Here is a 12,196-nt window from a genome sequence, read left to right as displayed (position 1 = left end):
AAACAAAATAGAAAACCAGAGGGCTGTGCATAACCAATGTATTTAAATATGTATTAAAATAATAATATTTGTAACTTGAAAGTTTGGTGAGAAATGGTCTATTTGCCTTGTTTTACAGTTCTTCCCCACAAGGTTCCCATCATCTGCAAAGGGAAGATGAGTAAGTTCCCAGGGGGGATACTGGCAGGCACTGCCCAAACCCAGTCATCCAAGTGGACACCAGCGATCATCAGATTAATTGTGACCCTGCACCACCTGACTGTGGGGTGGTGGGGTGGTGGGGAGTCACTCCCCTCTATCCTGCCAAAGAGGCATAGCCTGCATCTGACCATGCTGAACCTCCAGCACCCACACAGAAGGACTTTGTACAGAAAGGCGGGCCTGGAACCTTCAAAGCCATCAGGGTCCTGACAGAGAAAGGCCAAAGAATATTCCAGACCGATGAAGAAGAAAGATATAAAGGCTCAGGGCAATGTGTGGACCCTGGCTGGACACAGTGACTGCCAACAATGTTATTAGAGAAGCCTAGAATGTGTCTGAGGAGCATAGGGCAGCAGCCCTGCCCAGGACATGGCACTGCAGGGTGTGATGGAGTCCCATGCCAGCAGTTCACTGTCACATGGCACATGGGGTTTGGGGAGGGTGTGTTCCTGTACAATTCTTGCAACTAACTTCTCTGTTAACCTGAGATTGTTAGAAGACACCCAGTTTATTTCTAAGAATGTCACAGGGAGGAGGCATGGGTTCTCTGTTGGGTCCTATGAGCCTGAGCTGCCCAATGGAGTGGACACCAGCCTAGGGCCACTGAAAGCCCTCCAGTCAGGCAAGGCAGGTGAGACTCCACTAGTGTCTGCTGCAACTCCAGCTGAGATGGCAGATGAGCTGGACCCCTTCCTGGCCCAACATGAACGTGTACTGGAGAACATAGGTCTGCTCTTTAAATGTTCTGTGAAAAGACAGAAGGCAGGCACTCTGCAGGCCTGGAGACAAGGACAGAAGGCAAGACCCATGGTGGAGCAGGGTGGAGACCGAGCAGCCTACCTGGGGCTTGGAGCTGGCCTCATGCCCCCGAGGACAGGGACTTAAGGCCACCATGGGATGCAGCTGAGGCCACAGGCCATTTCTCAAATGGGAGCTGGAACCAGGCTTCCAGCATGACCACACAGGCTCAGAAGGGGCTGTCTGGTTCCTGAACGGGATGTAGAGATTCTTCCCAGCAGCCCAGAGGAGGAGCCCAGAAAGCAACCAGCCCAGAGCAGGACAAGAGAGCAGAGGGTGCCAGGATGTGATGGACTATAGAATGCATTTGACTAGTTCCAAACTGTATGGAGGGCTTTCCAGGTGGCACTAGTGGTAAAGAACCTACCTGCTAATGCAGGACATGTAAGAGACACAGGTCAGGAGGATGCCTTAGAGAAGGGCATGGCAGCCCACTTCAGTATTCTTACCTGGAGAATCCCACGGACAGAGGAGCCTGGTGGGCTACAGTCCATGGGGTCGCACAAAGAGCTGGACATGACTGAAGTGACTCAGCAAGCAAGCAACTGTATGGAGGGCCTGCTGGGTGAGGTGGAAAGTATTAGCTCTAGGCACAAGCTCAGCAGTTGAAAAAGAAAGCAAGGCAAATATTAACTCCAGGAAAAACAAAGGGAAAATCTAAGTAGAGTTCACCACTTGGCTTAAGCAGTGGATGTATTGACAGAGTTATAATAGTGTAAACAACAACTTAGCGCATTTGGGGGGAGAAAGGAAGAGAAAGTTAGGCAGGGGCAGGTGGTGTTGGATCAGAGCTGCTCCAGTGATGTGTCACAGAGTCCAAAACTTGAAGAAAGGAGCAGCAGGAGCACATAATTCAGAAAAATGGAGAAAAATCAGAGAAGGAACAGCTGAAAGAATTGAGAGAGGCTGAGGCCAGGCCACTGGACCCAGGGTCAGGGGGAGGTGGCTCAGTGACCACTACAGACATGTCCAGAGCGTCCTAACCTCTTGGGTTCTTTTTGTTCCTTTCATCTGTGCATCTTTCTTTGATAAGAATTCAAGCAAACAGAGCGGAACTCTAAACTAAAAATAAGTAACAACAAAAAGACGTAGTTGCATGTTGTTATTGTTGCTGTTCAGATGCTCAGTCGTGTTTGACTGTTTGCAACCCCATGCTGCAGCACAACAGGCTTCCCTGTCCTTCACCATCTCTTTTAGTTTGCTCAAATCCATGTCCATTGAGTCAGTGATGCCATCCAACCATCTCATCCTCACATTCCCCCCTCAAAATGACGCAGTTTGGGACATTAAAGAATACACTTTGAATAAGTCATCAATTAAAGAAGGAATCAAAATGGAAATCACAAGTTTTCAACTGAAAGTCAATGGAACACTTTCAATCATGGGTGCAGCTGATGTAGTGCTCAGACATTTATGGTCCTCAGTTTCTGTGTCAGAAACAAGAAAGTAGTTTTTCCCAAGTTGGGGAACCACAGATATTTTAAATTTCTTCTTCGTGCTCACCTGCATTTTCCAGTTTTCCAAAGAAGCTGCTTCAGTCTTGTTGACCTTTCCTCTCATTTCTTTTGGATCATTCTGTCTGGGAAGGATTCTCCCCTCCCCCCATGGAACCTTCCGTAGGGTCAGCCTCCTGGCCTGTGTAAGAACTACTCACCCAGGGGCCAAGGGTATGCGTGCCTTACCTGGGTAGTTGGGGGCCAAGGCCTAGGCTGGGTCCCACGTGGGTCTGGCACCCAGTACTCAGCCCAGACCTGCTTCATGGGGGTCAACTGGAGTGGTGCTTGGAAAGCTGAGCTGAGCACTGGGCCACAGGGCATGGGAAACGCCAATGGCCGTGAGGGTGAGTCCAGCACACCACCGCAGAGGCTGGCAGAGGGTGGGGCTGACTCCCCTGGAGCCCCAGGTCCTGCCCACCCCCACTGCAGGCAACAGCCCCAAACGCTGCTCCCACCCAGGAGCTGTCACCGTCTTCCTGGAGTGGGGAGGGACGAGTGGGCCCCTTTCCCATGCCAGACTCAGCCACCCAAATGCCCACCCCATGGCCCTGAAGCCCTATCCACTCCCCTCACTGTAGCAGCCCTGGCCCCAGCCTCTGGGCATTTGGCCTCACCCTGCAGGGTGCTCTGTGGGCGCCTGCCCTGCGGCCTCACCCCCGCCCAACAGGACCCTGTCCCCTGAAGCGTCCTGTGCTGCTCCAAGCGGAACGTGCCCCTTGCTGGCCACACCCCACCGATCACAGGGTGGCCGCCTATGGCCTTTAGCCCTGGGCCCTGGGATGAGGAGCCAGGGTGCTGAACTGCAAGGAGCAGGGAGCCAAGCCCTTCAAGGACCCCTAATGTTCCCGTGCCAAGCAGACACTGCTTAGTGGTGCCAGGTGGGCACCAGGGACATGACAGGTGGAAAGGCAGCTCCTTGCCTGCAGGAAGTTTCCCACCAGACACTCCAAAGACTCCGGGACTGAGCTGCCTGCTGTTGGTATCGACAGTAGAGCCTGGTGGTCAGGATGGCCTCTCCAGACCAGTTGCCAGGGCTGCTGTGATACACGCACCTACACTCACAGCTCTGAGGGCATGATGTCACTTCCTGCATCATGGCAGGGCACACAGGGGCTCTGGAGGCCTGGAGCCTGCCCAGGGCACTGTGTGGGGAGGACATGGGCACCCAGGTGAGGCCCTGCCGCCCACAGCAGGTGTTGGACGGGGGATCTGATGAGCTGTCCAGGCAGGAAACTGCTCTGAGGGCCACTCAGAGACCCCAGGGACCCTCGTGGAGCATGGGGCAACAAGGAGCCCCTACCTTAGGACACACCCAGTTGATCTCCCAGCAGCCAGGTAAAGCCTGAGATCCAGAGGGACCCCCAGCCTCTCCCACCTTCACCCCCACATCCCCCAGCACTAGAATAGGTCCTACCTCCCGTCTCCTGGGCCCATGGCCCCTCCAGCTGCCTCCTTCTCACCGTCCTTCCTAGCCACACTTCCTAGGAGCAGGGTCTGCCTACCCTGAGCTCCCAGCCCTCTCCTAGGTCCTCTGTGTACCGCCCCCCAAGCCCTGGGGTCATGTCTTCTAGCTTGTGACCTGCCCTTTCCAGTGAGGAGCAAGCACTCTGGGTACCTATTAGTGGACATCTGATGGAAATTTCATGGGACAAGGGACCTTCCTCCAGTCCAGGCAACCAAGGGGGTCAGAGGTCCACAAGCTGGCTGCTTTGGGAGCTGGTTCCTACTGGGGGTGGGGGGGTGGATTGCTCCGGGGCCGTGGGCATACCCACTGCGGCTGCTCTGAGCCCCTCCCCTCTGGGCCTGAGGTTGCCTCTCCAGGAGACAGGGCTGCTGGGCTGGCTCTGAGGTTTGGACCTGTCCCGCAGTGGGTGAGGGATGCTGCACACCCCAGAGGGGAGGGGACACCAAGGGGTGGCGGACCAGGCCTCCAGCAGGGAAGAAAGAACAGGGAGACCACATCCCCCTGGCTGAGCATCTGCGGAAGGGGCTGAAGACAGAGGGCAGCTGGTGCCCACCCCCATCCAAGGCCCCCCAGGCTGCTCCCAGAGAATCTTGGTCACTTAGGGGCCCCTGCTCTGACCACACTCCTACTGGTGCCCGGTGGATGGGGGAGCAGGGTGGATCTCAGTCTGAGAACCCCAGGCCCATCCACAGCACGTGGGCCTGGTCCCTCCCTGGCCCCTCCAGCCCCAGGAGGACCTGTGCCCTGGCTCTGCACCCCAGGCCGGCCAGCAGCCCCCTCCTGCCGCCAGGCCCTGGGCCCCTCTCTCCTCGTAAATCGGAGCCACACTCCGGCCCAAGCATCCCCCCCGCCCTCCTGCCGTCATTCCTGGCAGACTCTGCAGTGAGCTCACCCTTACATAAGGCATCTGAGCTATTTCTTGGGGGAACGAGCTCCCCCTGCACGGGGCTCCATTCCCCCCTCGCTTCTGCAGCCATCGACCGCCACCAGCCAAGGGCATCTGGGCACCAGAGGCAAGATCCCTGCACTCCCAGGGCCCCTCCCATGTTGGGAGAGGGCTCCCCAAACCCTGCAGAACAAAGGTGTAAGAGAAGAGACTACAGGTTCTTCCAGATTCGTTGAGGGGCTGTGGGCAGAGATGCAGCCCCACTGCCAGTCTAGGCGGGAGGGGGAGAAGGAAGGGATTTCCCCAGGGCACAGCGAATGGGGTGGATTGCCTTCCCTCTGGGCCTGGGAGTGGCCCCCTGCTGTGCTTTCAGCACCCCTACCTGGTGCTCTTGGCCCCTCTGAGAGCACCTGGTTCATCCGTGGGCCCTGAGCCCAACATTTCAGCCAGGACTTGTGTTCTTGGAAGGAGTAGCAATCAGAGTCCCCTTTGGTCAGGACAGAGGACCCCTCCCCACAAAGTGCCACCAGAGCTTCCAGCAGGGCAGCTCTGTTTCCTGGAGGTGGGCAGCAGTCCAGGAGCCCCTTGAGGCTGCAGGGTCCTCTCAGGATTCAGGGGAGAAGAGCCCAGGGACCTCAGACCTCCTGCCTCATTTCTGTGTCCTGGGACCATGAGGACACAGCAGGCCCCCAGAGGCTGCAGCTGAAGGGGTGTCCAGACAGCATGTGCTGGGTGTTTCGGAGTCATGCTGGCTCCTGGCCTGGAGAGAAGCAAGACAAGTCCCCTCAGGGAAACTCGGAGAGGGGTGGCCATGGGGCCGGAGGGACCCACTGCTGCTTCTCCCCTGGGACACCCCTCCCCCACTCCCCCAGGCCTGGGCAACTGAGCCTTGGGGCTCCATGCGGACTGCTTATCGAGGCCGCTGGGCGTCCCGAGCTCCTGCCTCGAGCTTCCTCTGCCACGGGAGGAGAGGAGAGGAAAGTGGCCGCAGCGATGCCTCCGCTGCCTGGAGAAAGCGGACTCCAGACATTCCCGCCGGAGCCTGGCTGCGCCACGCCCTGCTTAGGGACAAAGCTCTGGGAGGGCAGGCGGCTGGGACCCCAGGACTATGGGCTGCAGTGGGGCCGAGCCGGAAGCCTCAAGGCCCCTCCTGCAGCTTGCAGCCCTGGGTCTCTGTCCTCCTCAAGAAACAGGGAAGGAGACCGTGTTTTCCTTTCTTTTCAGACTCGCGTTCTTGGAACTTACACCCTCTTGGGTTTGCTATTTTTACCCACCCTGAGCCTTCCGGTCTCCATGGCGACGCCTCCAAACAGCAGATTCCAGGCGGCAATGACGTCACCTGTCCCTTTCCTGCCGCCCAGGCCTCCAGCCGCTGCCATGGGGCCGCCCCAGCCACTCCCCGCCTCCCGCCCGGCTGAGCCCCAGAGCTGTGGGCCCTGCTGCCTCCCCATACCTGCTGCCCACCAGCCAGGCCCTTCCCCGGGGCCCTAGGCCTGGGCTCCCTGCCACGCCAGTGCCTGTGGGAGCTGCTGCAACCCTGGCGGCCCAGGAGGCAGGCTTCATTGGCTTTGCCCCTGAAGCCCTTCTGGTGACCATGCTGGGCCATCAGGATGGCAGGAGCATAGGGAGGCCCTGTGGCCTGGTCTGATACACACCAGCTGTCACACTGCCCCCCGCTCCAGGGTTGCTGCCTCCCCCACCCCCAGTGCGTGGTCTGCAGGTCTCAGGCTCCACACCTTGGGCCTAGTCTGACTGCAGGATTGGGGGGCCATGGTCCCTCCCCCTGGCCGAGGTGTCCTGTAGTTGGTCACGAGGCTGTGTCTCTATCTGGGCCACACTTTACCCAACTGTCCCTTCAACACTCAGCCTGAGGGCTGCCCTCAGCCCAGACCGACAGTGGGGGCACTCAGGACTGGAGGCCCACCCCACTCCTGCGGACTCAGACATTTGCCAAAAGGCCCGCGACATCTCAGCAGGGCCTTGCAGAATGGACAGGCAAGGCTTGGAGAGCCCACATTCCCAATGTCCTTGCCACAGTCAGAAGGAGCTTTTCCTTCCACGGAGGAGCCTGGAGGGCCAGCCCTGGACCTGCAGAGGGTCTGCTCCTCCCATCACCCCACAGGGCCCGGGGCCAAAGTAACCCAGCCCCACCCCCACCAGCCTCAGTCAGAAAGCAGATGCTGGGTCTGGGGCCGAAGGGAGGGCGGGCAGGCAGGGCTGCTCTGTGAGGGTCAGAGGTGCTGGCATGGGCCAGGCCGAGGGTCGTGGTCACATGCTGTCTTGCCAGCATCTAGAAGGGCAGAGAAGACACTGGGGGTAGCCGTGAGCTGCCATGTCTGCTCCCAGAAACGACAGACACAGCAGGAAGGTAGTTTCAAGACTCACATTCCTGCCCTCCCGCTGGATTTCAGGTACGAAGTCCCAACTCGCCCCCGTCCACACCGGCAGGCACACTCGCAGGTCTGGGCAGGAGGCAGGCAGGTGGGCGGCCCTGTCTCCAGAGCCCCACGTGGACTCGTGCACAGAGGTGTGCAGAGAACTTTCAGGGGGCACAGGTGGGCCTTCCACGGCTCCCCCAGCGGCCTCCCCGTCCTGAGGCTGGGTCCCTGGAAGGGCTCAGGCCTGGAGGAGGCCCCTCGAGAGTGGGCCTAGGCCGGTGCAGACCCAGGCACTGGGTTCTGGGTGCCTGGATCCACTCTGCTCCCTGAGTGGAGGTGGCTCCAGCAGGAGGGACATGTGGCTTTGTCCAGTTAAGCACCCACCCCTGCAAGCTCCACAGAAGACACAGGTCTGAGGGGCTTTGGACAGTGAGGGGTGGGGGGCAGGCTTCATGCTACAGGTGTGAAGATTAAGGATGAAAGGCCTGTGGCCCTGGAACACATCAGGGGCAGCCCCACTATTACCACAGGTGACTGCATGGACTCTGTTCTTCTACTCTCTTTCTTGCTTTTGTTTTTGTTTTTAATATTTTATTTTATTTTATTGGCTACTCTGCATAGCTTGAGGGATCTCAGTTCCTTGGTCAGGGTTTCCAGGTAGTAAAGCCAGGAATCCTAACCATTAGGCCACCAGGCAGCTCCCTCCCACAGGGTTTTATGTGGTGGCTCAGACTTCCGGGACAGCCACGGCCCCGCGTTTCCTTTGCACCCTGCAGGCCTCTCACAGGGAGCCCTGTTCGGAGTTCTTGGACCCTAAGCTGAGATTCAAGTGCAGGCCAGGGGCTCTGGCCCTGAGAGGCGATGTGTGGCTGTGGGTGAGACCCCCATACCAGGCATGACTGTGGAATCGGTCTCCTCCACCAGGTTTATCAAGGGCCAAACTGATACGCATGTCGACAAGCAGAAAGGAATTCCTGTTCTCAAGTGCTTCTGTTTTCATGGGAGACAATGAAAAATGAAACTTCCACATGTTCTGTATTAGTCTGGGGCATATGCTTTTAAGAACAGACCAGGGGGAGGTGGGTGGGGTACGAAGCGAGGGGGATAGTGTTCCTCATGAGGTCCATGGGCACTGTGATGGGTAAGAGGTGAGTGCAGGGCACAGTAGGTGCCAAGGCCCTGAGGCTGGGTGTGGTCAGATCCCATTGGGGTCCATGCAGAGAGTAGAGCAGGTGGTAAGGGGAGGTTGGCCCTGGTGACTCCCCCAGCTTTGCTGCCCGCAGAGGATGGCAGTCTGCTCTGAGCCAGCTGGGGAGGACCCCAGAGCTGCAGCCCGTCGCTGGTAGGTGGATGGAGAAGCTGCCAGGGGAAGCAGCTGGTTCTTCCCCAGAGGAGGAGGGGTCCAGCCACCAGACCCCAGTTCCTCTACTTTGCTGCTGGGAAGAACCGAGGGCCAGGAAAGGGGTTGATTTGAAAGAGACAGGCTATTCTTCCGAGCACTTTGTTCCTAGTCCCGCCCCCAGCCTGGCACAGGGCAGGAGCCACCAACCAGGAGGAAAGCCATTGCCCAGCCCACTCCAAGCCCCTCTCGGTCCCTGGGTGGCCCCTCCACGCCCCGCCCTGCCCAGGGACCCACTGCCGGCTCTCCTGCCTGCTCTGGGCACAGTGCAGGGGTTAAGGAAACAGCCCCTTCAAAGGGCGAGGCCGAGGCTGGCGGGCTCCTGGCTGCCACCCCAGCCCCACCCCCAGCACCCACAGACGCCACAGGCCTGGCACTGGCCTCTGCCCAGCACCTTCCCCAGACCGGTCCACCTCCAGGCCAGCACTGCCCAGCGGGCTCGCATCTCGGTGAGTAATATTTAACTTGGACGAGCCGGTGGACAACTGCAGGGGAGACATTCACAACAAGTTTGGATTGCATCTGCTTGCCAGGAAGGAGTGGGGGAAGGGGAGTGAGGGCAAAGTTGAGAGGAAGAAAGGAGGGCAGGAGGCGGGCCTGAGACCAGCACCCCAGGGAGGCTCCCAGGAGGGGCCCAGCACCGCCCAGCACACCGGGCAGCCCCTCAGCCTTGGCCTCCCTCCCCGCAGGAAGCACCTCGTTCAGGGTGAGCCTTGGACTCAACTCTGGGGCAGAGAACACAAGACGTACGCATGCAGTCACCCACATATACCCACACACACAGAGACCCATACACACACACACAGCCATACACACACACAGAGCCATACACACATACAAACACACAGATCCACATGCAGAACTTGTGGTTTTGAGCGGAATGGCCTGCCTGCAGCGCTGAGGCTTCAGCACAAGATGGAAAAACCCTCAGGCAGGAGCACAACCGAGGTCCAGCTGGCTGGGAGGGCAGGCAGGCCAGGGCCCTCCTGAGGTCTATGCACGCAGAATTGACCACCCAGTGCCCAGCTGGGCAGGGCCCCACTAGTGTGCCCTCCTTTCCCCTGGGAAACGTGGCCACTTTCTGGCAGTGGCTGCTCCAGAGAGTTTGGGAACACAGAACCTCTCCTGGCTCTAGGTGTCCAACCGTCCACACCTAAGAAGGCAGAGGGGACCCTGGCAGGTCCTGATCTGGAGGACCAAGGGGAGAGGCCCTGGCTCCCTCGTCTAGGGGACAGGTCACCCTGGCTCTCCAAGCCACGTGGGGCCTACTCGCCTCAACCAGGACCCGGCCCTGTCAGCAGTCCTTGAGTCTGGGGCTGCTCCATCATGCCAGGTAAAAAGCTGCCTCTGTTCTGGAATGTAGCAATCGAAGTTCTCAGTTTCTTTTCCATAAGCATGTATTTCCTGGGGAGAAATACACTCCTCTCCAGCCATGTAGTTTGTCCTGTCTACCCCTGGGGCACTGGGGGCCTGTATCATAAAACCCTGTACCCCACCTTGAGGACAGGCCACCAGCACTGGCTGGGTGGGCATCTGGCAGCTGGTGGAGTGGGGTGCCTTGCCCAGGGGAGGGACCCTCACCAAGTCACACCATCTGGTGGAAGCACTCAGAGCGCTGCTTTCCCACTTCTGGTATCTGTGCTTGGCTCTGCAACTTTTCTTTCACTAGTGAAACTGTTTCATTTTGAACTTCCTCTTGGGAGTCAGAGTCCGGCCCTGACAGCAGCGTCTCTGTCTGAGCGTTTGGACTCATGGCCTGGCTGGCGGGCTTGGCAAGGAGCCTGGACAGCGTGAGGATCTTCCCTGCAGAGCGTGTGTTTGACGGTGCTGTGCGGGCTTGCAGGGGGACTCAGGTCTCTGGGACAAGAGACTTTGCTTCCCAGGAGGAAGCTGGGCCATCACCTACTGTCTGCAGGCAGGCCTGCAAGGGAATCCATAGGGGCGTCTATTCCTCCCCTACCCCAGAGGGTGCCTATGATGAAAGCACCTAGAACGTGGCTGCAGGGGGCCTGAGAGCCACACAGATGCTGGGGCCTGAATGCTTGAGGCCCCCAAATTCCTATGTTGAGACCTAACCCCAGTCGGGAAGGTAGGGCCTCTGGGAAGTGTCTGGGTCTCGAGGGTGGGGCCCTCAGTAGCAGAATTAGCGCCCTCACAGCTGTGCCCTACCCCATGAGGAACAGGACCTGGATGTGGTCTCACCAGAACCCAACCATGCTGACATCCAACCTCAGACTGCCAGCCTCCAGGACCAAGACAGAAATCTATGCTCTCTACAGTGGCCATCTGTGGTATCTTGTTACAATAGCCCAAACAGAATAAGACACCTGGCATCTCTGTCCCTGCCAGTGGGCATCAGATCTCAGGCCAGGCTGAAAGGAAACAGGGAAACCGAGGCCTGTGGTCACTCATCTTCCCTGCCTGGAGGGTGTTTCCAAGGTGTGGGGCCCAGGCCAGCCCACAGGTGAGGGACAGAAGGCGGGCCTTGAGGGGGCTCCTGCTGCCCATCTCAGCATTCTCTGGCACCCTGATGTGGTATCTGGGGGGCAGTCAGGAGAGTCTCAGACTTCCCAGGTGGCACTAGTGGTAAAGAACTAGCCAGCCAATGCAAGAGATGTAAGAGATGCAGGTTCGATCCCTGGGTCAGAAAGATGCCGTAGGAGTGAGCATGGCAATCCACTCTAGTATTTTTGCCTGGAGAATCCTATGGACAGAGGAGCCTGGCAGGCCACAGTCCATAGGGTCGCAGAGAGTTGGACACGCCTGAAGTGACAGCACACGTGCTCATAGGAGAGCCTCCTTGGAGCCTGCAGCCCTGACATGTCAGAGGGAGCCTGGATCTCCACCACGGGCTCCAGTGGGCACCTGCCAGGGGCTCTTGTGTGCCCAGGCACCTTCCCAGGAGGCAGCCATATATCAGCTGGGCTCCTGGAGTTGTACTCTGAATGCAAAGGCCCAGTGTAAAGAGAAGAATGTGTGAAAACATACTAATAATTTACATATGATTCCATGTTGAAAGGCAGTATTTTAGATACGTTGGGTTAAAATGAAATATATTTTTACGATTAATTTCTCTCTCCTTTTCCCTTTTCAGGGATGGCTGCTATAATTTTGAGTGACCCAAGAGGAGGAGCAGGCAGACAGACGAAGGCTGGGAGGGAGAGGGCAGGTCGGAGAAGGGCACGGGGGGCAAGTTGGAGACAACTGACTGCAGCCCCGGGACAGCACTGGGAACAGGAGCTGAGGACCTGGCGAGGGCCATGCCATTTGGGTTGATTCATAGGGTCCCATGGTGCAGGGTACCCTGGGAAGCTTTGGGCAGGCCCATCGCCCACTACTGCCTGAAGTCCTGGGTGGCCCCAGGTCTCAACCGCATCCTCCCTGCCCACCTGGCCAGCCATTCTCATCATGTGGGGAGGAAAATTTGCTATTCCAGGGGACCGACTTCTCCAGGGCACCTAGTGGGGAACGGCTCCCTCAAGGGAGGTGGTGGTCCAGGAGATTTGGGGCAGTCTTTATTAACTGAGGGGCAGGCCAGGTGCCCAGGCCTGGGGACACCAGAGAGACACTGGC

Source organism: Cervus canadensis, chromosome 13 (assembly GCF_019320065.1).
Source record: "Cervus canadensis isolate Bull #8, Minnesota chromosome 13, ASM1932006v1, whole genome shotgun sequence".
NCBI lineage: Eukaryota > Metazoa > Chordata > Mammalia > Artiodactyla > Cervidae > Cervus > Cervus canadensis.
The sequence above is the reverse complement of the archived record's forward strand: the minus strand, read 5'-3'. Positions refer to the sequence as shown.